General features: G+C 44.0%; 1 protein-coding gene across 12 annotated transcripts in view; it reads right to left on the bottom strand.

Annotated features, from left to right (window-relative positions):
* KLF12 (KLF transcription factor 12) overlaps positions 1-25,785 on the bottom strand; it is a 345,970-nt gene extending 320,185 nt beyond the window's left edge. For 2 of the 12 annotated variants that reach the window (XM_008178562.4, XM_065581118.1), the window contains exon 1: positions 25,123-25,483. The gene's annotated coding sequence lies outside the window, so the exon portion shown is untranslated. The other 10 variants (XM_008178561.4, XM_005283191.5, XM_065581116.1 and 7 more) reach the window with 9 other exon arrangements.
* Between the last annotated feature and the right edge of the window lie 275 nt (positions 25,786-26,060).

Here is a 26,060-nt window from a genome sequence, read left to right as displayed (position 1 = left end):
AAGTTAAAGAAGTATGGGCTGGATGAATGGACTGTAAGGTGGATAGAAAGCTGGCTAGATCGTCGGGCTCAACGGGTAGTGATCAATAGCTCCATGTCTAGTTGGCAGCCGGTTTCAAGCAGAGTGCCCCAAGGGTCGGTCCTGGGGCCGGTTTTGTTTAATATCTTTATTAATGATCTGGAGGATGGTGTGGACTGCACTCTCAGCAAGTTTGCAGATGACACTAAACTAGGGGGTGTGGTAGATACACTAGAGGGTAGGGATAGGATACAGAGGGACCTAGACAAATTAGAGGATTGGGCCAAAAAAAACCTGATGAGGTTCAACAAGGACAAGTGCAGAGTCCTGCACTTAGGACGGAAGAATCCCATGCACTACTACAGACTAGGGACCGAATGGCTAGGTAGCAGTTCTGCAGAAAAGGACCTAGGGGTCACAGTGGACGAGAAGCTGGATATGAGTCAACAGTGTGCTCTTGTTGCCAAGAAGGCTAATGGCATTTTGGGCTGTATAAGTAGGGGCATTGCCAGCAGATCGAGGAACATGATCGTTCCCCTTTATTCGACATTGGTGAGGCCTCATCTGGAATACTGTGTCCAGTTTTGGGCCCCACACTACAAGAAGGATGTGGAAAAATTGGAAAGAGTCCAACGGAGGGCAACAAAAATGATTAGGGGTCTGGAGCACATGACTTATGAGGAGAGGCTGCGGGAACTGGGATTGTTTAGTCTCCAGAAGAGAAGAATGAGGGGGGATTTGATAGCTGCCTTCAACTACCTGAAGGGGGGTTCCAAAGAGGATGGAGCTCGGCTGTTCTCAATGGTGGCAGATGACAGAACAAGGAGCAATGGTCTCAAGTTGCAGTGGGGGAGGTCCAGGTTGGATATTAGGAAACACTATTTCACTAGGAGGGTGGTGAAGCACTGGAATGCGTTGCCTAGGGAGGTGGTGGAGTCTCCTTCCTTCGAGGTTTTTAAGGCCCGGCTTGACAAAGCCCTGGCTGGGATGATTTAGTTGGGAATTGGTCCTGCTTTGAGCAGGGGGTTGGACTAGATGACCTCTTGAGGTCCCTTCCAACCCTGATATTCTATGATTCTATGATCCAATGTAACAATTGGAAGAAAGGGGAAGTTGACTGTAATGAATATGAAACCAGAAGTTAGAAATTGTAGAAAATTGATAGGGGAAGCAAAGAGACAAGGAGAAATCTGTGGCAACAGAGTTAAGGACAGTTAAGAATGAGCTTAAGTATGTCTGGAACAAAAATAATCTTAACAATGGTATTGGTCCATTACTAGATGGAAATGGTAAAATAATCAATAATAATGCAGAAAAGACAGACGTGTCCAATAGATATTTCTGTTCTATAATTGGGAAAAAAACAGATGATGTAGTCCTATCATATGATGATGACACTCTTGCCATTTAACTAGTATTTCAGGGGAATATTCAACAGTAGCTACTAAAGTTGGAGATTTTTAAATAATCAGATTTAGATAACTTGCATCCAAGAGTTGTAAAAGAGCTGGTTGAGGAGTTTGCAGCACTACTAATGTGGATTTTCAATAAGTCTTGGAGCAGAGGGGAAATTCCAGAACACTAGAAGAAAGATAATGTTGGACCAATATTTAAAAAGGGTAAACAGGATGACCTGGATAATTATAAGCTTGCCAGTATGATATCAAATCCAGGCAAGATAATAGAGCAATTAACATGGGACTCGATCAATAAAGAATTAAAGGAAAGTAATATAATTAATGCCAAGCAACATGGATTTATGGAAATCAGATCTTCTCAAACTAAACATGATTTTTTTTTACAAAGATTATAAATTTGTTTGATAAAGGTAATACTTTTGGCGTACTTAAAGGAATCTGGGTTGGTACCACACAAAATTTTGATTAAAAACCTACAATAATAAAAAAAATAACATGGCACATGTTAAATAGTTTAAAAACTAACTAACCGATAGATCTCAAAATGAAAATTGTAAATGGGGAATCATCTCTGTATGAGTAGTTTCTAGTGGGATCCTGCAAGGACTGGTTCTTGGTCCTATACTATAACATTTTTATCAATGTCCTGGAAGAAAACATAAAATCATCACTGATAATCACTGCAGATGAGACAAAAACTGGGGGCATGGTAAATAATGAAGAGGACAGACCTTTGATCGAAAGATCTGGATATCTTGGTAAGCTGGGTGCAAGCAAACTCTATGCATTTTAAATATGTCTGAATGTAAATGTATACATACAGGAACAAAGTCTGTAAGCCATACTTACAGAATGGGGGGACGATATCCAGAGAAGCAGTGACTCTGAAAAATATTTTGGAGACATGGTGGATAAGCAGCTGAATATGAGCTCCCAGTGCGACACTGTGGCCAAAAGAGCTAATGTGATCTTGGAATATATAAAAAGGGGAATCTCAAGTTGGATTAGAGAAGTTATTTTACCTCTGTATTTGGCACTGGTGTGACCACTGCTGGAATACTGTGTCCAGTTCTGGTGTCCATAATTCAAGAAGGATGTTGACAAACTGGAGCAGATTCAAAGAAGAGCCACGAGAATGATTAAAGGATTACAAAACTTTACTTATACCGGAGTCGGCAACCTTTGGCATGCGGCTCGCCAGGGTAAGCCCCCTGGCAAGCTGGGCCAGTTTGTTTACCTGCCGCATCCGCAGGTTCGGCCGGTCGCGGCTCCTGCTGGCCGTGGTTTGCCGTCCCAGGCCAATGGAGGCGGCAGGAAGCAGCGCGGGCCAAGGGATGTGCTGGCCACCGCTTCCCGCCGCCCCCATTGGCCTGGGACGGCGAATCGCGGCCAGTGGAGCCGCGATCGGCCGAACCTGCAGACACGGCCGGTAAACAAACCGGCCTGGCCCGCCAGGGTGCTTACCCTGGCGAGCCGCGTGCCAAAAGTTGCCGACCCCTGACTTATACTGACATAGTTCAACCTATTTAGCTTAACAAAAAGATTTATGGGATGACTGGATCACAGCTTATCAGTATTTGGATAGAAAATAAACAGTTGATAATGGGCTCTTCAATCTAGCAGACAAATGTATAACACAGTCCATTGGCTGGAAGTAGAAGCTAGACAAATTCAGACTGAAAATAAGGAGTTTGGGGTTTTTTTTGACAGTGAAGATATTTAACCATTGAAACAATTTAACAGGGCCATGGTGGATTCTCCACTACTGGCAATTTTTAAATCAAGACTGGATGTTTTTCAAAGTATACTCTAGGCCCATGTTATACATGAGGTCAGATTAGATGATGACAATAGTCCCTTCTGAGTTTGGAAGAATTTTTCAGAGGCTGCTGAGTACTGTTCACACAAAAAGAACTCATCCCAGGTGGAAAAGTGGATATTGCACTGATGTGGGTCTCCCTTGTGGCACATGCCCATGGACTGGAATTTTCTTCCTTCATGTGACAAGGAAGATGATAGGAGTTACTCCACCTACAAGGATATCTGCAGGCTAGAGGGGATCCATGTTTCTGTTTGTGAACACTATCAAATTATGTATTTTCAATAAGCAGGCTAAGGCCAGGGAAATCCACTTAGCATGGTGTTAAAGGCGCATGCACCCTACAGCAGAGAAGGAAATCATCAAAATATAGTCATTTTCACATGAAAGCTTTAAGTGCCACACCAGCTATGCAGACTTGGAGGAGCCAGCAACAAAAACTAGCTTGTGATTTATACCACTTCTCAGAACTGTGTGTAATGTAGGAAAACCCACTCCAACGCTCCATGTTGGGCTAATATAAATGATGAACCAGAACATCCATTGGTGTATATCAGTATAGCTCCATTTAAGTCAGTGGACCAATTTACACCAGCTGAGGGTCTGGCCCAATGTAAATATGAGAATAGAAGTTGATACAGATTTGCAGTATCTAGAATTTCTGAAGAAATGTATAAGCAAACATTTGTTAGTGTTACAATAAAAGAAACCAATGTGTTAAAAATCTATTCAACAGGGAAAAAAAGTTTTGAGGAAGCCTTCAGGTCACTGCTTAGTACAAATGTGCTCATTTGCTGTTACCATTATTAGTACAGGCCCAGGTTGTAGTACATTTCCTAGGCAGTGAGGGACCATTTGCATTTTCTTGAGCTCCAACTCTAGTTTGGCCAGTCCCTCTCAACTTCCCCATCCCCTTAGAGAGACCCAGACCTGCAGAAAGTCCTTGTGATGCCCCAGGTCTTGAAACCAGGCCTGAGTTCCCAGACAGCTGCTGCATCCTGGCTTCCACCCAATGTTTGTGAAACCTGATAGGTCGGGCAGCTTGTAAGGCTACAGCCTCAGCCAAGGCACCACCCATGGGAGTCTTGTTTGGAGGGCCACCCGGCTGCTCCTTTGATTGGTCCAACCACACTGTTTAAGCCAAATGGAGGCACAGGAAGTTGTCTGTGCAACAAGATGATTTCCTGTTGTGGCTGCTTTGGACCCTGCTTGTGTCTGCTTCCTGCACCCAACTATGTTCCTGATTCCTGCTCTGCTCCTTGCGCACCCCTGCCTTTGCTCCTGTTCCCACCATCCTCCTGCTCTGTGCTTGATCCTTGCCTCTTCTCCAGTTCCTGCCCTTACTTTACTTCCACCATCAGTTACCAGTCCTGTCTCCAATCCCAGCCTCCGACTTCTGTCTCAGATTCTGGTTTGACCCTTGGTTCTAGCATTTGGTATCTGACCTCAGCTCCAACCCTCAGCTTCAATTCCTGACTCTGACTCGACGCCTGGCTCTGATAATTAGCAGTTGCTAATGGTGCTAAAGGTCTGTTGCTGACCCTCAGCTTTGTTCCCCAATGTGGATACCTGCTCTGCCCACTAGACCTGAGTCCTGCTCTGACTAGCAGGCCAGACCACCTACATCCCAGTCCACAACAGTCCTCTGCGGGGAGTAGGAAAGATGTGGGGAGAAGTGGAGCGCTGCTGGGAAATAGATGAGCCACTTTTTCATGCATCAAAAGAAGCATGGGCAATGCACAAAGGGTAGCCTTTACCTGAAGATCAAGGTGGCAAGAAAGGGACCAAGGAAAATCATTCTGGAAAGGAAATTGTTTGTCAGGGTTAGCCCCATGAACTTTTAGAAGCCCTACTTATAAACAGCAGGGTGTGTAATGAAAATGACAGCCTGACCTTAAACCGCAGAAGTAAGTGGAATTTCTTTTCATGCAGCATTTTGTGAGATATCACAAGTTTTCTCAAAGGTAGCTGCATATAGTCACATAGAGATGCCACATGAAATCTAGATCATGCAGTAACTCAGACTAACTCTGGTTACTACTTTACAGCAGTGCTTCCGGGAGCTGCAGTAATCCATTTTCACTAGAGTTTTCCATTCTAGGACTCTGTGGACCTTTATATTGACACTTCCATAACATGCAAACCTATATAAAAAATAACTACTTTCCACACATGGAAATGTGTGCTATGAAAATTAGTTTTGTTACAGACATCAGTACTCAAATAGACATGAACACTGAAGGAGACGTCAAGAGGGGTGTAAACCACAAAACCCTAGTATAAAACTCATCCATGATAGATAAGTGATTCTTAAGTTAATGATTGAAACTGTTTTTTTTTTTTTGTCCTCATTTTTTTTTCATGTAAAGACCTACACCCAGAGGACAAAGTTCAAAAGCTCCACTGGGTGTTTTTTACAAACCTCAAACACCATTGCTTGACTGTAAAAGGCTCCTTTTTATTGCTAGTCTGTAAAGAGTACAAGCATCACAAATAGTAGCAAGTCACCAGTACAGTATAGACCCTTTTCAAGTACCCCAGTGGAAGCCTAAATCAAGATGCTGCACAGTGAAATGAAAGAGGGTTTGTTAGAAGGAGGAATTGGAGCAAAAGCTGGGATTGTAATATATCAGAGAAGTGATAAGCAGTTTCCCAATGGACTAATTAGCTTTGTAGTAGTGATGTATAAAATTTGTATTATGCTGTATTTCTTTTTTTTAAATAGATAAATATACACTGATTTAAACCTCCCTCAAGGGCATGGTGAGAATTATTTTTGGCGGAGTCTACATTATGCCTGAATGCCTTTCTAGTGCTGTTTACTGGGTGACTTGTGCATGTTCTTCCAGGACAGTTTGGAGTATCATTACAGTCCTTCTTCCAAATGAGATTTCAGATTGCTACATTCAAAGGAGTTTATTGCACTAATTCTCCTTGCTCCTTTTCTTAATCCTGACCTAGATTCAGAGCCTACCCTAATACAGTTTATAGTGAGTACACTCACTTGTTTAAAAAAGAGGAAGAGAAACAGAGTCAACAAAATGGAATTTTATCCACGAATAGGGGAATTACATTTCCAGTTCAGAAAGTTAGTCTGCAAAGGACACTTTTGGAGACTTCATAACATACTTTTTGTTTACTTCCAAAGAGATTCAAAGAGGAATGGGTGCAGGACATTGTTGAATGGTAGAAAAAGTCGACGCGAATCATGTTTCAGTCTTCAGTTGCCACTTGAACACGTCAGGGAGGGAAGGGAAGGGGTTGGTTTTGTTTTTTTGTTTTACAAGACAAGCTTATCTTTTCAGCAACCATCATTTGAAAAGATGCAAAAACACAGAAAATGTAGAAATGAAGGGATCATTGAAATAAGTTATAATGTCCTGGGCAGATGGAGAAAACACATTAGGAAATACATATGGACTTTAGCATGGTCTATAAGAGGGCTAGAACAATTATTAGGAGGGGATTTCAATTATCCTAGTATTGACTAGAATCACAATTGTAGAATTACTGAGAAAGGACATAGGTTCCTGGAAGGGGTATAGAGATTCCTCAAACAGATTTTTGAGTAACTACCAAGGTCACAGGCTAGTCTAATTTACTTCTAAAATAGGTATGATTAATCATCTAGAAGTTGCTGGAAAATCTAGTCTCTGAATAATCACAGCATTATCACATCTAAAGTAATCCTGAGTGCATAAAAGAAAGAAGAGATCTAAAATGTACTCCACATTAAAACAAATATGAATGTACAGAAAAATGAAGATGGGCTTAAAAATGATTATTTAGGGCTTGATCCAAAGCCCATTCAAGTCAAGGTGAGTTTTTCTATTGGCTCCAATAGCTATTGGTTAATTCCTGTAGTTATATGGCTCACTGTGGGCACCATAGGTAAGTGTACCTCTTCTTCAGGCCAATACCACCTCCTTAGGACCCACAGCAATGGCATGAGCAGAGGGCACAATGCTGTGTGCATATTCAAAGCACAAGTAAGAAAGCAGCAACTAAGGCACGGCAAGGGAGGTAGGAGGGCAGCAGAGGGAAAGGAGAACTGTTTACATTTTTGTCAAGAGAAGCATCATTCTCAGTTTAAAAATAAGAGGAGAGGACAGTTCTTTTCAACCACACAACTTAACAATTGTTTACCTGTTGTCTCTCAATTTATGTAATTCAATTTGCATTTACTATAATAACAAATGTCTGATGTTTGCTTAAATGTTGATATCACCATCGCCAAAGGAGATTTTAGATACAGCTAGGTATAATCTGAACAACAAGCCAAAGAAGCATCTATCCTTTAAAATAGCTCCAAGCTTACCTTGCACTTCAAGTCACTGCAGAACTACTAGCTTGTAAATGTCTGTGTTTTTTCTGTTGTTGGTTATTATGGATTATTAAATGAATACATGATTAATTATCAGCAACTTAATTATAATTAATTATATTAAATAATATTAATTCTATTAGCAATTCAGCTCTACAGTTAGTGGATATGAATAGGAACAGAAAAACTACACAAGGGGCCCAGTCTTCCTCCTGCTGAAATCAATGGTAAAGATGGGAGTAGGACAGGGATCACAGTAAGGTAAAAAGAGCAAGTATTTGCATAGGTGACTTCATTGCTCTTTATTGTTCTCCTATCCTTCCATTGTGTTGGTTAGACCTCTTCACTTTAACTGTACTTCTGCATTTTTAAGAAAGTACACTTTTTTAGTTTGTTCTTTCTTTCATGATGCCTCAAAGAATTGAACTCAAACAAAAATACTAAAAATATTAAGACCCAAAAACATCCATTAATTTTGGGTGCCCAATCCTGTAAACACTTACACATGTGAGTAGTCCCACAGAGTTAAATAGAATTATTCACATGAGCAAAGGTACTACCACAATGAGAGTTAGCAGAATCAGGCCCATAGTCTATTAACAGTCATATTTATAACTACTGCCTCTCCTCCTCTAGTTTTCAAGGATCTAAAATCAATTAAGTTGTACAAAACAAGTGGGAAGTCGCAATTAAAGAGGCTAAAAATCTAGTTCTAACCAAAAAACAATATTACCCCGGCACAAATGGTAAGAGGGCTTTGAATGACAAAGTGCTTGAAGTGCCCCCTGCTGTACCCACCAAATGAAAAGTTCAGTTTAAAAAAGAAGCCTATATATTCTGGGACACAAACTAGCTAGCTACTAGCTTTCTCACCAGGGACCCATATCAATTTGGGAGGTAGAGAAATAAAGTGACTTCAAGACTCAAGGCCAAAATCAGTCTGTGTAATGAGGTACAATTCCTTTCACGTTAATGGACTTACATCCAGGCTCAATTTGGCTTGAATTTTACTATAGCATTCTCATTGTTGTCAGTGTGTTTTAGGGCATATTATCTGGACCAAACATACCTTATTAATGTTCACTTCTATTCCCTTTCGTAGAAAATATTTGTACAAATGTGAAATATTTATTTCTGATTGATTACTACAGAATTTCAGAACTGCAGAAAAATTGAAGCGATAAGAAACAGGCTAGATGCAGTTACAGAAGATTCAAGAAAGACTGTGATGGTTTGGACACATGTCAAGAATAGACCTGGAAAAGAGACCATACATGGCGATATATACCAGAGTGCAAGGAACTAGAAACAGAGGAAGACGGAGGATGCATTGGATAGCTACAGAGAAGAATGACATTGAACTAAAAGGTTTAAAAAGATGATGAACAAAGCTGGTACAAAACAGAATGTGGTGGAAAGACTGAATTCAGCTCCATCGTCACTGCTGAACTGAGGGACAGGAATCAAAGAAGAACATAAGGAACAGAGAACAACTGAGGTGAAAGCATTTTTGTACTTCTGGAATTTTTTTCAGCTGACATGAAATTAGGACATTTTGTGTTATATTTGTCATCTTTCTACTTGACTCATTATGTTTATGCAAAAAAAATATTTTGCTTAGTTCTATGTTCATTCTTATCTGAGAGAGAGTTCCATAGTCTAGGTCCAGCACCTGTGAAAGTTCTCACTCTAGTACTCATGAGTGTCACCATAATGGTTTGGATGGAAAGTAGTCATCATGGAAGGTCTGGGTCCAGGTAAGGAGTGACACTCACTCAGGTAGACAGCCTTCTCATGGAGGGCTTTGATATTAAGACAGAAACCTTGGACTAGTCTCTCAGTATGCTTGAAATACCTCCCCAGCCTGCTCACACAGGGCAAGGAGTCAATTTGATCAGGTGACTGGGTTAAAGAGACACTGGCTTCTTCTTGGGAGAACAGGAAAGGAGCAGAGTGGCCCAACTACCACTAATCCTTTTTGTGGCCCAGCTCCTTTGAGAGAAGAGATAGCAAGAAATGAAGCAGAGTAGCTAGGCTTGCTACATTTTTTTCATGGAATGAGAGGGGGGAATACAGGGTGCATAATGGCCAAGCCACTGATGCTAGTTCCACAAGATGGGGGTGGGGTGGGAAGGGACTAAAAATCAAAGGAGCCTTTGAGTTACTAGGCACTGCTTTAGGAGTGAGAAGGAGAAGGCTCAAGTACAGGAGGAAGAGCCAAGAGGCCCACAGATTCCTGCATGGCCAAAAGAACAATAAGAGACTGTTTGACTGTGTGGTTGTTTGTTTGAAAAGTGTGAATTGGGAGTGCTTTGTTCCAGGTGAGCCTTGAGTGGTTGATTGGAGGGAAGGTTTTGAGCAGGGGCAACTGCTTCAAGCCAGGAGACTTATAAAAAAGCAGCCAGTTGCAAACCAAGTGAGCGGCGAACAGAGAACAGGCAAACAGAGGGAGTTTGCCTGGGAGTTCACTTTGGGGGAGTTCCAACAAGAGGGGTTTTTTTTGCCTTTCAGGCTTCTGTGAGCAGTAAATACAACGTCTGAAGCAGCTCTTAGAAGGAAGACATTATGGATAGTGAGCGATCAGCTGTTGTGACCTGCACAGGATGTGCCATGTTTGTCTTTCTCCCAGAGGATAGAAGCGACTTTGTCTGTACGAAGTGCAATCTAGTCTCTATATTGGAAGAGAAGGTTAAAGGACTAGAAACCCAGGTATCAACCCTGCATTGCATCAGAGAAAAAGAAGATTTTTCTGGACAGAAGTCAGCATTTGGTACTGCAGGCACAGCATGCTGAAGAATCAAAGAAGGTAGTGCAGAATGGGGAAGAAAATTGACAGCATGTGACCTCCAGAAGAAAGAGGGGAACCCATGTACCCCCAATGCAAATAGAGGTAAGAAAACGTTTTCAGGCTCTCTGCACAGGTACTACAGTGGAGAATGAATTGGAAGAGTCATCTGTGGGAAGGGATCAGAAGGAAACCCCATTGACTGGAAGGCATGGGATGCATTGTCCTAGGGATGGAGGTTCCATGACCACCACTCCAAGAGGAGGAGACAGGTGGTGGTGGTCAGGGACTCCCTCCTAAGGGGGACGGAGTCATCCATCTGCCGTCCACACTGGGAAACTCAAAAAGTGTGCTGCTTGCCTGGAGCTAGAATTCAGGATGTGACGGAATGTCTGCCGAGACTGATCAAGCCCTCGGACTGCTACCCCTTCCTACTTCTCCACGTGGGCACCAATGATATTGCCAAGAATGACTTTGAGCGGGTCACTGCAGACTACATGGCTCTGGGAAGAAGGATAAAGGAGTTAAAGGTGCAAGTTGTGTTCTCGTCCATCCTCCCTGTTGAAGGACCATCGAATTGTGGAGGTAAATGTGGTTATGCAGGTAGTGTAGGAGGAGAGAACTTTGGATTCTTCAACCATAAGATGTTGTTCCAGGAAGAAGGATTGCTAGGAAGAGATGGAATCCACCTAACGAAGAGAGGGAAGAGCATCTTCACAGGCAGGCTTGCTAACCCAGTGAGGAGGGCTTTAAACTAGGTTTGCCAGGAGATGGTGACTTAAGCCCAGAGGTAAGTGGGGAAGTCGGATACCAGGAGGAAACACAAGGAGGAGGGTGCAATAGGGGAGGCCTCCTGATTCATACTGAGAAAGTAGGGCAATCAGCTAGTTATCGTAGGTGCCTATACACGAACGCAAGAAGCCTGGGAAACAAGCAGGAAGAATTGGAAGTCCTGGCACAGTCAAGGAACTGTGATGTGACTGGAATAACAGAGACTTGTTGGGGCAACTCACATGACTGGAGCACTGTCAAGGATGGGTATAAACTGTTCAGGAAGGACAGGCAGGGGAGAAAAGGTGGAGGAGTTGCACTGTTTGTAAGGGGGCAGTATGATTGCTCAGAGCTCCAGTATGAAACTGGAGAAAAGCCTTTTGAGAGTCATTGGGTTAACTTTAGACGCAAGAGCAACAAGAGTGATGTCGTGGTGGGCATCTGCTATAGACCACCAGACCCAGAGGATGAGGTAGATGAGGCTTTCTTCAGACAATTAACAGAAGTTTCCAGATCACAGGCCCTGGTTCTCATGGGGGACTTCAATCACTCTGACATCTGCCGGGAGAGCAATACAGCGGTGCACAGACAATCCAGGAAGCTTTTGGAGAGTGTTGGGAACAACTTCCTGGTGCAAGTGCTGGAGGAAACAACTAGGGGCCGTGCTCCTCTTGACCTGCTGCTCACAAACAGGGAAAAATTGGTAGGGGAAGAAGAAGTGGGTGGCAACCTGGGCAGCAGTGACCATGAGATGGTAGAGTTCAGGATCCTGACAAAAGGAAGAAAGGAGAGCAACAGAATATGCACCCTGGACTTCAGAAAATCAGACTTTGACTCCCTCCAGGAACTGATGGGCAGGATCCCCTGGGAGGCTAATATGAGGGGGAAAGGAGTCCAGAAGAGCTGGATGTATTTTAAAGAAGTCTTATTGAGGGTGCAGGAACAAACCATCCCAATGTGTAGAAAGAATAGCAAATATGGCAGGCGACCAACTTGGCTTAACAGAGAAATTTTCAGTGAGCTTAAACACAAAAACGAAGCTTACAAGAAGTGGAAACTTGGACAGATGACTAGGGAAGAGTTTACAAATACTGTTTGAGCATGCAGGTGTGTAATCAGGAAGGCCAAAGCACAATTGGAGTTGCAACTAGCAAGGGATGTGAAGGGTAACAAGAAGGGTTTCAACAGGTACGTTAGCAACAAGAAGAAGGTTGGGGAAAGTGTGGGACCCTTACTGAATGGAGGAGGCAACCTATTGACAGATGATGTGGAAAAAGCTGAAGTACTCAATGCTTTTTTTTGCCTCGGAATTCACAGACAAGGTCAGCTCCTAGACTGCTGCACTGGGCAGCACAGTATGGGGAGGAGATGAGCAGCCCACAGTGGTGAAAGAACAGATTAATGACTGTTTACAAAAGCTGGACATGCACAAGTCCATGGGGCCAGATCTATTGCATCCGAGGATGCTGAGGGAGTTGGCTGATGTGATTGCAGAGCCACTGGCCACTATCTCTGAAAACTCGTGACGATCGGGGGAGGTCCCGGACGATTGGAAAAAGGCAAATATAGTGCCCATCTGTAGCGGAGCAGTTACATCGCTCCTTGCGGAAAAGGTAGGCTGATTGGAAAGGCAGCCACAGCTGTGGCCACACCCAATCAGGCCACAGCTGGCCCTGAAATAAGGACTAAGGGAGGAGCTGAGTCAATCTCACTCCAGCCTGGGAGTGGGAAGGACCCAGCTGCCTGAAAAAGCACAGGGTACCTGAAGCAGAGCAGTGCTGGGGAAGGGCAGGTAGGACTGGGGAGCTCTGGCCTGGTAAGTCTCCAGGCTGAGGCCTTGCTGAAGGCCAAAGGAGGTACTGGGGCTGCAGGGAGACAGCTGGGCCAAGAAAGGCAGCAGACCCAACCCCCTTGCCAGTGATGAGTGGCCATTACAGACTGCAGTTTGCCCCAGAGAACGGGGCCTAGATGACGACTTGCAGTAGCCACTGAGGCAAGGTGGGCTTAGAGAGTTGGGGTTCCCCTGGGAGGGGAGACCCAGAGTGTGGAGGTACTGCTGTGGGCAGAACCCCAAAGGAAAAGGGCACTGGGGTCTGGGAGGGACACGGGGCCTGAGGCAGGAGAGACACCGGCCAGCAGGAGGCGCCCAGAGTGCTGGAACTGAGCTAATTCCCAGATGACCAGCAGGAGGCACCGCGGCGGTGAGTCAGCAATCTGTTACATCATCTTTAAAAGAGGGAAGAAGGAGAATCCAGGGCACTACAGACTGGTCAGCCTCACCTCAGTACCTGGAAAAATCATGGAGCAAGTCCTCAAGGAATCCATTTTGAAGCACTTGGAGGAGAGGAAGGTGATCAGGAACAGTCAACATGGATTCATCAATGGCAAGTCATGCCTGACCAATGTGATTGCCTTCTATGATGAGATAACTGGCTCTGTGGATATGGGGAAAGTGGTGGACATGATGTATCTTGACTTTAGCAAAGCTTTTGATACAGTCTCCCACAGTATTCTTGCCAGCAAGTTAAAAAAGTATGGATTCGATGAATGGACTATAAGATGGATAGAAACCTGGCTAAATCATTGGGCTCAACAGGTAGTGATCAACAGCTCAATGTCTAGTTGGCAGTTGGTATCAAGCGAAGTGCACCAGGGATCGGTCTTGGGGCCGGATTTTGTTCAACATCTTCATTAGTGATCTGGATGGTGGGATGAATTGCACCCTCAGCAAGTTTGCAGAAGACACTAAACTGGGGGGAGATGTAGATATGCTGCAGGATTGGGATAGGGTCCAGAGTGACCTAGACAAATTGGAAGATTGGGCTAAAAGAAATCTGATGAGGTTCAACAAGGACAAGTGCAGAGTCCTGCATTTAGGAGGAAGAATCCCACGCACTGCTTCAGGCTGGGGACCGACTGGCTGAGTGGCAGTTCTGCAGAAAAGGACCTGGGGATTACAGTGGATGAGAAGCTGGATATGAGTCAATGGTGTGCCCTTGTTGCCAAGAAGGCTAATGGCATATTGGGCTGCATTAGTAGGAGCATTGCCAGCAGATCGAGGGAAGTGATTATTCCCCTCTATTCGGCACTGGTGAGGCTACATCTAGAGTACTATGTCCAGTTTTGGGCCCCCCGCTACAGAAAGGATGTGGACAAATTGGAGAGAGTCCAGCAGAGGGCAATGAAAATGATCAGGGGGCTGGGGCACATGACTTATGAGGAGAGGCTGAGGGAACTGGGCTTGTTTAGTCTGCAGAAAAGAAGAGTGAGGGGGGATTTGATAGCAGCCTTCAACTACCTGAAGGGGGATTCCAAAGAGGATGGAGCTCGGATGTTCTCAGTGGTGGCAGATGACAGAACAAGGAGCAATGGTCTCAAGTTGCAGTGGGGGAGGTCCAGGTTGGATATTAGGAAACACTATTTCACTAGGAGGGTGGTGAAGCACTGGAATGCGTTGCCTAGGAAGGTGGTGGAGTCTCCTTCCTTCGAGGTTTTTAAGGCCCGGCTTGACAAAGCCCTGGCTGGGATGATTTAGTTGGGGTTAGTCCTGCTTTGAGCAGGGGGTTGGACTAGATGACCTCCTGAGGTCTCTTCTGCTATGATTCTATGATTCTAAGAGCAGCAGACCAGCACTGGAAAAGGAGGCAGAGGGCAATCAAATCGATGGACATGGGGTGGAGGGCAGAACTGACTGGAAGGGGACAGACTATTCATTTGAGAGAAATGTAGATGATTTTATGGCCTTTGACTGTTCTCTAGTCCTTCCCCACTGAAGTTACATATTCACAGATCTGCAGATTAGCATTTGGAAGCCATGGAAGCACAGGTAGTTGCCCATGTGCTAGTAGGCTTAGTCCTCAGATGAGAGCCTAACTAGCAATTGAGACCTGTACATTCACCAGTCCTTGAAGATGACCTGAAAACCGTCTTCCATAGAATGATTGTAGCTGTCCTGACTGACTTCTATTAAAGAGGCAAAGAGGCATTAGTAAATAGAATAACCGATTGAATTGTAAAGCCCAGCTCTCTCTCTTTGCTATTTTAGGCTTTCAACATGTAACAGTTCCTGTAGTTTATTTCAGGGAATTAAGTTGTTTGGCCTACAGTAAAGGTGATCTATTTTCACTCAGTAATTCAAGGCATCTCAAATGCTTCTCCTTTAAAACTGCAGTGGGAATGAGAACAAATCCTTAACACATGCAACTCACAAAGATTAAAGGAAGACCTTGCACCTGAAACAAGAACAAAATAAACCAAATCTGGAAATTGGCTTGGATACAAGAACATATGTACTAAATCTAATGTAAAAAAAAAATTAATTGTGCCTATTATTTCCTACTATACTGTGCTTGATGTGACTAATGCAGAGTCTGTCCCAATGAAGTCACTCAAAGTGACAAATTATTTTTTCCAGAATAGGAGGACTGTAATTTTCAAAATCTGCTTTAGATAAATACTGTGGGCAACTTAGACAATTTTTGATCTAGTTGCACATGGAACCTGTAAGGTGAAGGTGCAAATGGCAACAATTCTATTAGGCTAACAAACTCCAGATCTCTGCTAAATAAACTAAATAAGTTTACATGCCCCATTTAAGAAAAAAAAATCACCCTAAGGAGTGCCATTTTGTTTATTCCCCCCCCCCCCCCCCAAAAAAAAACGCTACAGAGATTATTTCATATACTAGATGGAACCAATGGAAAAAAGATGGCATTTAAAAGCATTATTGGTATTACAGAAATCAGCAAGGAGGATTCTTTTTCCCCTAAATTTTCAGGAATATCTTTTCATCTACCTCTACCCCAAGATTCTTTTGAAGGGGGAGCAGGGGGCAGGCAAATGACCAAGGCTATGAAAGAGAACCTGGAACAGTGCATACTATTTGCCCAACTTTTAAAAACTTTTTAGAGTCATGAATTGCAGTTCTTAGAACTCTGTCTCAGACCCCAGATGGCCATATTCTGAGGCCATCTTGAAATTGTTTTTATGCCAGCCATACACAGCTCAATTTAAAAAACAAACACTGAGCTCCACGTTGTTTTGATTTTAACCTGAACCATGCCCTGTCCAAGATTTTTTGTTGTATAACATGTCAGGTGTTTTGCAATTTGGTAATAGATTATTTTCATGACACTTATGTGTCTGTCCTCTTCGCTAGGAGGACTGTGGCCTTATTTCGTAGTTGACTCTTTTGAAAGCACTGGGGCCTCATTAAAGAAAGACACCACTCACTGTGCCTGATGATCAGAGCTTTCTTTGACATTCATTTTATTATTTCCAAGGTTACTTCTAACACACTTCAACAATTTGGGATGACATTTTCCATGCCAGGTATATGTTTCAGGTTGAATTGTTTTGAAAGAATTCAGCAAAAATTGTTCAGCTATTTCTGACCATGGGGGAAAAAGATCTCCCAATACAAATATTTTTCCAACTATTTACTTTAAAGACCTCTAGTTTTGGAACAAGGAATTTATATTTGGCAGAGGAAATAATCCTAGGGTCAGTGAGGTGCCTTTTGCTATCCCAGTGAAAACCTAAACAGATTTGGACAAGATGTAAGCATGTTAGAATCATCATTTCCACAAGCTCAATGGAGCTTCATAGAGGCCTGCTGCTAAAAATCTCTGGTTACACTAGCTGCATTGCACATGCTCCCAGCCTCTGAGCTCCCTACATGCAACTACAATGGTTTTGCTCCCAGCCTTCTACATTGCAGCAGGGCCAGCTCCAGGGTTTTTGCCGCCCCAAGTGGCAGAAAAAAAAAAAAGCTGCGATTGCAATCGGCGGCACTTCAGCGGCAGCTCCACCACGCCGCTTTCTTCTTCGGCGGCAATTTGGTGGCAGGTCCTTCCCTCCAAGAGGGACCGAGGGACCCGCCGCCGAATTGCCACGGAAGAGCCTGACGTGCCACCCCTTCCCCTTGGCCACCCCAAGCACCTGCTTGCTAAGCTGGTGCCTGGAGCCGGCCGTGATTGCAGGCACAAAGCTGAAGCTCCAGAAGGGACACAGGCCAAGCAGGAGAAGCACCACCAAAATACCTTTTGGCCTAAGGGCAGATATAGTGGGAACCAGGAAGAGATCATAAATTAGAATCTTAACTCTTCCACTCATTCGTGTTGATAATTCTTTGCACTTAATTACTCTGACTATTGAGCAAGACCACACATTAATTAGGAAGCAGGCAAATATCATTACCCTATTTTACATTTGGGACAACTGAATTATTATTTAAGGTCACCCCTGGCTAGGGTTACCATATTTAAAAAATAAAAAAAGAGGACACTCCACGGGGCCCTGGCCCCACCCCTTTCCCACCCCAGCCCGGCCCCAACTCCGCCCCTTCCCCAAAGTCCCCGCCCTAACTCCCCCTCCTCCCTCCCAGCCACGCGAAAAGGGCTGCCCAAGCGCTACCGGCTTCACGGTTTGCCGGGCAGCCCCCAGACCCTGCGCCCCCGGCCGGCGCTTCCCCAGCGCAGCTGGAGCCCGGGAGGGGAAGCGCCCAGCCGGGGGCGCAGGGTCTGGAGGCTGCCCGGAAAACCATGAAGCCGGTAGCGCTCGGGCTTCGGGCAGCCCCCATGCCTCCGGACCCTGCGCCCCCGGCCGGGCACTTCCCCTCCCAGGCTCCGGCTGCTGTGCTCCTTCCTCCCCTGACTCTTTGGCTCTGTTTAAGAGCCGAGCTGCCCGAGCACTACCGGCTTCGGGCAGCCCCCTTGCCTCCGGACCCTGCGCCGCCAGAGCAGAGCAGCTGGAGCCCGGGAGGGGAAGTGCCCGGCCGGCGGCTGGGGTCCGGAGGCAAGGGGGCTGCCCGAAGCCGGTAGCGCTCAGGCAGCTCAGCTCTTAAACAGAGTCAAAGAGTCAGTGGAGGAGCAGAGCAGCCGCGGGAGGGGAAGTGCCCAGCCGGTATTTTCCCAGACATGTTCAGCTTTTTGGCAATTCCCCCCGGACAGGGGTTTGATTACCAAAAAGCCGGACATGTCCGGGAAAAAACGGACGTATGGTAACCCTACCCCTGGCAGAATTGGGAACAGAACTCGGTCTCTAAAATGACAGATCCATCTACTTCGATGCACTGTTCTGCAGAATCTAGGTGCTTGCTTGTGTTGCATTTAAGGACTAGTACATACTCACCTCCAGAGCCAGGAATAGAACCCAGGATTCCAAGAATTACTCTGCTATCTAGCAACTGGCTGTGTAAGCCACTAGCAAAGAACATATCTGAGCCCTCTCTAGTAGTTAGTTCACATAAAGGAGAACAGTCTGCAATTGGGTTCAAGTGGTCGTGCTTGGAGCGGTGGATCTAAAGCTCCTGGGTTCCAATACTACTGATGACTCAACTGGAGGTAAATATGGTACCCCATGATAGAATTCTCGTTTTCAAGACCTAAGAGGTTACATTTAAAAAATCATTAAAATGTTTATGGTTGAATAGTCATATGCTAAGATGTTAGAAAATACCAAATTAGGGTTGCCTGTGCCACCTTATTTCAGCATCATTGTATCACAATGCATACGCACAGTCTTTAATTACATGATCACATATTATTTCTTACAGGACCCTATACAGGCAGCCTTAATTCTGGCATTTCATAACTTTTGAGTTCTTGACTTTGCAACCTTAATGTTCTTTTAAATATTTTAATGTATATAATAATAATCAGCAACAGCACCTACATTGGCAAATCCAGCCCTTGTCTCTGCAGCTGTAGAGGCTCCCTTGACAAGTCAACCAATACAGTTAAGGTGTTGGAAACATGATTCGGGGTAATCAATATGAAGCCTGAGGACAAGCTGCACTGGGACTCCCTACAGAACAGTGTACAGGGGCAAGGAGGGGCAGTGCCAAAGAATCCAGTGCTACACAGATTCTAGTATTTTGCTCTGCAGCAGGGATACAATGCATCCATAAAAGCTTCTTCAAAGTGTAGGCTGAAGTAGATGGGTTGAAGTAGATTTCCTTGAGTGGCCTGTATTCTGGGGACTGGAGGTAGATACCAGTAGACAAGGGAGAATTCTATCACCTGGCAGAGACACCCAGCACCCAAGTCTACTACTTTGGCTGGTTCTGATCCCTAGATTTGGCCTATCTTTATCTTACCTCTTCAAAAACAATTTACAAGCACCGATAAATTAGTTCTTCCCTGTGAGCTAAGTATTACCACATATATTTCTATATTCCATTAGCCCCATGTCACAGATAAAGAAAATGAGATGGGGTAGTTATTTGTGCAAGGCCACAAAGTGGTGCAGCCAGAATTAAAACTAAAGAGTTCCAAACTCCATTCTTGCATTAGACCACATTCTCTATCATACACAGGCAAGATACAGACAGCTGTTCCATGAAAATGCAATACTTACCTTGTGCATTTTTCATAGTTTGATTCTGGCTAAACCAGTCCAAGTTTGTGGCACTTACCACAAACCATGGTAAATACAAACAGAGCCTATAGTGGAATGCAAGGTAGTAACACACACCAGGCCCAGTATGTTTCCATTATGCAGAGCAGTCAAAGTTGACTTCATAGCAAAGCTAATTTTATGCTTGTCTCGTCTCACCTCAAAAAATTCTTTTAACAATTTTTTGTAACCAAATTATTTACTCTGTATAATAATAAAAGACTTCAGAATAGACTACCAGGGGAAAAACACACTCTTATACTGACTTTGCTGTTTGGGAACAAACCCTGAAGTACACACACAGAATGAATTAACTGGAAAATATTGCAAAACCTTCATTCTGAAAAGAAGTTGTCCCAGTTTGCCCACTTTTCCAATGGTCACTGATAAGTACTAGAACTAGAGTCAACGCTCTTGCCAAGATTTTCAATAGAGTTATTTTTAGAGATATTAAAACTAAAACAGTCATTTTGACATTGTGATTCTTCAAATATTACTCTTTTGCTTATTTTCTCATCTAATGTGGCCTTTAAACAAAACAAAAAAATCCCTTTCGATATTATTCAGTTGAGAAAAGAGGATTGTGTAATGTTCACTTTTTGAACCCTGCGTTCAGTCTTGCTGGGTAAAGTTACACAGTGATCTTGATTGACTGAACAACCCTGGCCTATATTAAAATGGTTTTAGTACTGGGGTAAAATATTCTGTTTCTCTTTTCCTAACATCAAGCCTATTTTAAAGGTCTTTAAACATCTTTTAAAAAGCAAGTATTTTCTTCAGTGCACGAGAAGTTTAGCCATTTCGTGCTTTCACATTTGCACTTTCAAGACTCAGTCTGTCTTACGGACATAACCTAGCATATTCTGTTTAGGAATATAGGAAAAGCCCCAATATGACTGTTTAACTCTGTCTCACTCATGCTTGCTATGAAATGTCATGGCTTTTTAATATGTTTTCATCTTAGTTGGAGAAAGTGAGCATGTTTGTATTTGAGCTCCTCCCCTTCCATGCACACACAGACTGCAGCTGTAGTAAACAACCACTAGCCAAGAGTTGAGAAGGTCAAGGCCTCAGTGCTGCACCAATATCAGTTTTTCCAAAAATGAAATCTACTTTCGTGGAAGGGGAAATTATTATTTTTTGTACATGGAAGAAAGGTAAATCACAATCATTTCCATTCAAATGGGGGGAGGGAACAACCTTGATGAGCCAGATAAAACATTTGACAAAAAAAATGTTAATTATTTTTCCATTCCTCTAATACAAAAGCATCTTATCCATGGGTGCGCACACAGCTGATTTGACAAATATTTATATTTCCTCAAACACAATTGTGTCCTTAGGAAACAATGCTTGACCTAAATGCAAGAGTATCAGATATATTTTTAAGATCTATTTTCCTGCATTCCACCAGCAAAATGCTACCCCTTTTTTTAAGGAGCAGACCAGGAGTTTGGGCAGCAATGTGAAGAGCAGTGCCAGCCACACAACCTTCACAAATGCAATCCTGCAGCTTCAGGGCATTATGGCTCAGCACAGGTTAGCACAAACAGTGGATGTACGTTGTTTTCTCTCTGCTCAGGAGCTGTACCCTCATTTTCATAACTACTGGATGTGACTTGGCACACCCAAGCCCTATCCACACCTCTAGGATTGAATATTCCCCCCTAGAGCTTTCTTGGGGCCCAATCCTGCTCCCACTGAATTTAATGAGCATTTTGTCCATTGACACTAGTATAATAAAAGGTCCTTGAGTGTTTGGGAGCACTCCTGCCCGATATACTCAAAGGAAAACGGCTCCATGTAGTATTACTTGTATTGTGGTTTTACCTAGGCACTGCAGTCGTGGACCAAGACCCCACTGTGCTAGGCGTTGTACAAAGAACAAAAAGATGGTCCCTACCTCAAACAGCTTACAATCTAAGCCCCTTACCATGCCCATTCCAGTGCATCACCATAGCAGAGGGCAGAACAAAGCCCTAAATATTAGAGGACCTCTCTTTTAAAGTGACAGCCAACTTGCGTATTTTCTGATCTGACTAGTTTCAACAAAAATTCTAACAGAGCAGCCTTTGAATTGTACTAAATCTTAACAAAATTCCTTTTAAAATATTTACAAGAATTTTTCTACTTAGGTCAATTAAGAATCTTTACAACAACGGACAACATGCAGGTCTGAGAACAACACCAGCAAATGTGGTTGGACACAACCATCCTCCCTGCACCTGCCAGCCAGCTTCTACAATAAGAGCAGCAGCATCCAGACAAGTAAAGTAGAAAAGGGAATCAAGAATCCTTCCTCCTGCTGCCACCCCACCGCCTAGGCATCCATTGCTCCTGGATGGCAGGGAGGAGTCTCCAAGGAAGGAGAGCTCCCTGACCTCCACATCAACCTTCAATTTCTCCCCAGCCTCTACAATGCAATAGGAAGGAGAAAACGGAGGCTTTCACAGCACTTCAGGACAGGTTTTATCGCTCCCTGCCCCAACACACTTCCTAAAGCTCCATTTCCATGAAAGGCCCATGTGAAGATGAGTGTTCCCAGGGCTACCCACTCTCTCCTGTCCCTTTTTGGCTCCAGGTGGGAGTCCCTGGAAAAGCAGATACCCTCATTGCCCCAAACTCAGAAACTGCAGCAGCTTTGCTGCTTGTGGTAAACCCCACATGCTCCAGCACCTGGGGAAGGTGTATGCATGTGAGCTCGTCCAGAGCAGTGAAAGAGCATGCTAGTGCATGATTCAGACAAGGCAAAACGACCATCAGCGAAACAGTTAAAATGAGTGTACATAAATGTAGCCAAAGCCACAAAGAAAATGAAGAGGGAAAAAAAAGAGAACATTGTATTTGCTAACTTCTTTCAGCAATGGTGGTCACAGGATTCATTTGGGACTCTAGATCAGTGATTCTCAACCAGGGATACACAGAGGTCTTACAGGAGGTACATCAACTCATCTAGATATTTATCTAGTTTTATAAACAGGCTACATAAAAACACTATCAAAGTCAGTACAAACTAAAATTTCATACAGACAACATGAAAAAGTAATTTTTCAGCAATAGTGTGCTGTGACACTTGTATTTTCTGTCTGATTTTGTAAGCAAGTAGTTTTTAAGTGAGGTAAAACTTGGGGTATGCAAGACAAATCAGACTCCTGAAAGGGGTACAATAGTCTGAAAAGGTTGAGAATCACTGCCTAGATGGTACAACATTTTCAGACAGTAATGAGATTTTTAAGTTGACTGTGTCCTGCTAAGAAGCTTAAAAAAAAAAAATTAAAAAAAACCAAAACAGAATATATAAAAAACCAAGCATTCAGCTAGATTTACTATAGCTTTAGATGATCAATAAAATGCCCATATCACCCCGTTTCCAATCTACTCAGCATAGTTACTAATTCTATACTAGAGGCTACTTTGCTGTTCGTGTAATATTTTAGAATTGGAGATCAACCAGAAAATGGAGGTCATGCACCAGTACTATATAAAGCACCCTTGCAAAGTTGCCATGAATATCTGCCTGCCATGGCAAAAAATAAAATAAAATAAAATAAAAATCAATTTATACCATGACTGATAATGAAAAAAAGAGCTGGTTAACCACCTATGCAGGAAAAAAAATTGCCATAGACATGTAGAATTTGACAAGGCTGATATAAATCATGAAAGCAAACTAAACTGTTTATCTTCAATATCTTTTATAAAATCTGCTCATTTTTGTTCTGATTTTAAATGCATAAAATACGTATCTTAACATATCTGACAATAGGTGGTGACAACAGCTACACATCGTACAACCCAGGTTTGAAGCTACTGCTTCTTGAAATTGAATTAATATTATGTTTCTGTAAATGACAATTTAAAAAAAATTCTAACAGGAATACACCCAGTGTTTAAAAGTGACCACTCCTATTCACATTGCAAACTCCTGCACCACCCTGCTTGTCATCAGCAAAATTTCATGTCAAACCATTTACTTTGCCAAACAACTCTATCCTCCAGTAAGAAAAGGGAATGGAATGGTTTAGGTGGATTTACAGGGTGACGTTTGTTTGACTGACACACGTCTGTTGTAGCAGTTCTATGCACATGCTTTTAATGTAAATATGAGTGTTTGTTTCCCCAGCATTGAAGTGTAACTGGTAGAACAGTCCTTACTTATTTTTTTAAATAATCAGTTTGATAAAAAAACATTACTCACTGGAATTTCTTAAAATTATCTGTACAGAACAGTTCTTTAACAATCTGAATAGTTAAATTAGTAAGAGTGACAATACCAACTACATAGACTATTTATCCAGATTATACATTCCACTGTACTTAGACTTTAACTGAGCACAGTCAGCTTTTATCAGTTGAATTAAAGTTATTATTACTATTAAGATACTCAGGACTGTAAGCTTTTTGTGAGGGGAGAGAAGAATAGAGGGGGAGAGATGGAGGGAACATAGCACAAAGGATTTGGTACTTCCCCCCCAAACGTTCAGTTTAAATACACTATTAATCAGATCTGGCAAGTTCTTTTTTGCCCTCAATATAAACGGTCACAGAAAGTTCCGATAATAACTCTATTATGAATAAAATCAGAATGGATTCCTCTTGCATAGAAGCCTCTTGCTTTAATACAAACTAATGTCACTGGGGTCAGCACTCACTCGTCAGGTTACAGCAAGCTTATAACAGACAAGCTGCGGTGGCTCCCAAGCTGACGCTCAACACTCTTCATGACTGGTCTCAATGTAAAGTTCTCCCTTGTCAACTCTAGCTAGGTCCACCTTAATTGAAAAGAACAGCCATAGGCCATCCCCCAGCTACTTCCATGAACTATGCACTGTGGCAAGTGACAGTTACACATCATTACTACTGGAGACAATAATGACTGTAGCACAATGACCACTATTAATGCCAACAGTGTCATCCCCATCTTAACCCGTTACCCTCCTCCTCCAAATAACATGCACACAAACAGATTTTTTGAATGACAAACTAGAGCAGCAACCCCAAATTCAACATGACATTTATCTGTTTCCTTGCCACTGTCACTTACGTGACCAAGCAGTCCCACTCCGTGTGGACTACACGTTAGCATGCATTATTTGACAAAGGTTTTTTTTTTGGTTTAGTTTTTTTAAACATCCTTTTTACGGGTAATTTAATAAAAGCCTTGCACATATCCTTGTTTTGCAAAAGCTTCTCCCTCCTGCCCTCCAATGCTTGTCCCATTCGAGAGATCAGCCTTCCAACATTTTACAATAATGTAATGACAGGAAAATAAAATGTTATCTGAAAGCTGATTGATTGGGACAGCAAGAGAAAAAAAGAAAAGGTATGTTTATTCTGATAAGAAATGGAATAGGCACAGACCTGAACAGAAGCTGCAGAGCAGGAGAAACTGTTTTCTTTCCCTTATACAGAGTCCCCTCTCTCCCTCCTTCCCCCTCTCTCACATACACACACACTCACACACACACACACACTCGTTCTCTCTCACACACACACATTCACTCACACGGTCTCCTTCAGCTGCTCTATGCAGTTCTCAGGAAATGAATGGGGGCAACACAGAGAACTGTTGTACTTGCAAATGACTTACCCGGATCACATGATGTGCTAAATGTAGGGTGGGCCAGTGGGTGGAGGCTTCAGAAACAAGAGAGGACACAATATAGCGCGGGGGAGCCTTACCAGGGACGCATCGAATTGCACTGGGGGCCCGCTCGAGGAGGGGGAAGGGGGTTGCGAGGCAGCCCTTTCTCCCACTCTCTTTGCCCTCCTCAGAGCAGGGGACCAGAGGGGAGGCAGGGGATGGGAGGGCGGAGCAGAGGGGAGAAGGCAACCCAAACAAAAGGGGCCCCCTTTCTCTCCCCCAACAACAAACCAAGCGCCGCGCGCGGGCAAGTCCCTTTTCTGTGCGTGTGATGGATCAGCAGGAACTAAACTGCTTTGCTGGCATGTAATGTATCCCCCCTCCCTCCCCTTCCGCCCGCCCGCCCCCCAAAACAATCAATCGGGGGAGGAGCAAGAGGAGGAGGGACCGTACAGCTGCGGCTCTGGTCGCTGAAATCCCCGGTGCGCGGCCAGCCCCTCCCCATCCTGAGAGGTGGGCTGGGAACACCCACCGCCGGGCCGGCGCGCTAGTGCCTCTTGCTGCTGCTGCGCCGGGACCGGCTCCGAACGTGCCCTTGTCGCTCGTGCACACGCCCGCGCTCCGCCTCAGGCGACCCGCGAGCGTGTGTCACCGGGCTGCACATGCCCGTCTGCACTGGGAGCCGCCTGCTCCCAGCCCTGCCTGGCGGTGCCGTACCTGGGCTCCGCTTTCCCCGAGCCTCAGGGGGACACTGGGCAGGGGAGCCGGTGCGGGGGGGGGGGGAAGGAGCTAAGCGGGAGCGAGGCCAAGGGGTGGAGGAGCCAGGCGGGGAGGGGAGATGGGATGGAGAAGCAGATGGGGCGGGGGTAATAGCAGCTCAGTCTTTGGGGTGCATGGGGGGCTGAGGACCTGATGGAAGGGGTTTAGGAATGAGAGCAGATTAC

The sequence above is a fragment of the Chrysemys picta genome, chromosome 1, assembly GCF_011386835.1.
Source record: "Chrysemys picta bellii isolate R12L10 chromosome 1, ASM1138683v2, whole genome shotgun sequence".
Taxonomy (NCBI): Eukaryota; Metazoa; Chordata; order Testudines; family Emydidae; genus Chrysemys; species Chrysemys picta.
The sequence above is the reverse complement of the archived record's forward strand: the minus strand, read 5'-3'. Positions and strand labels throughout refer to the sequence as shown.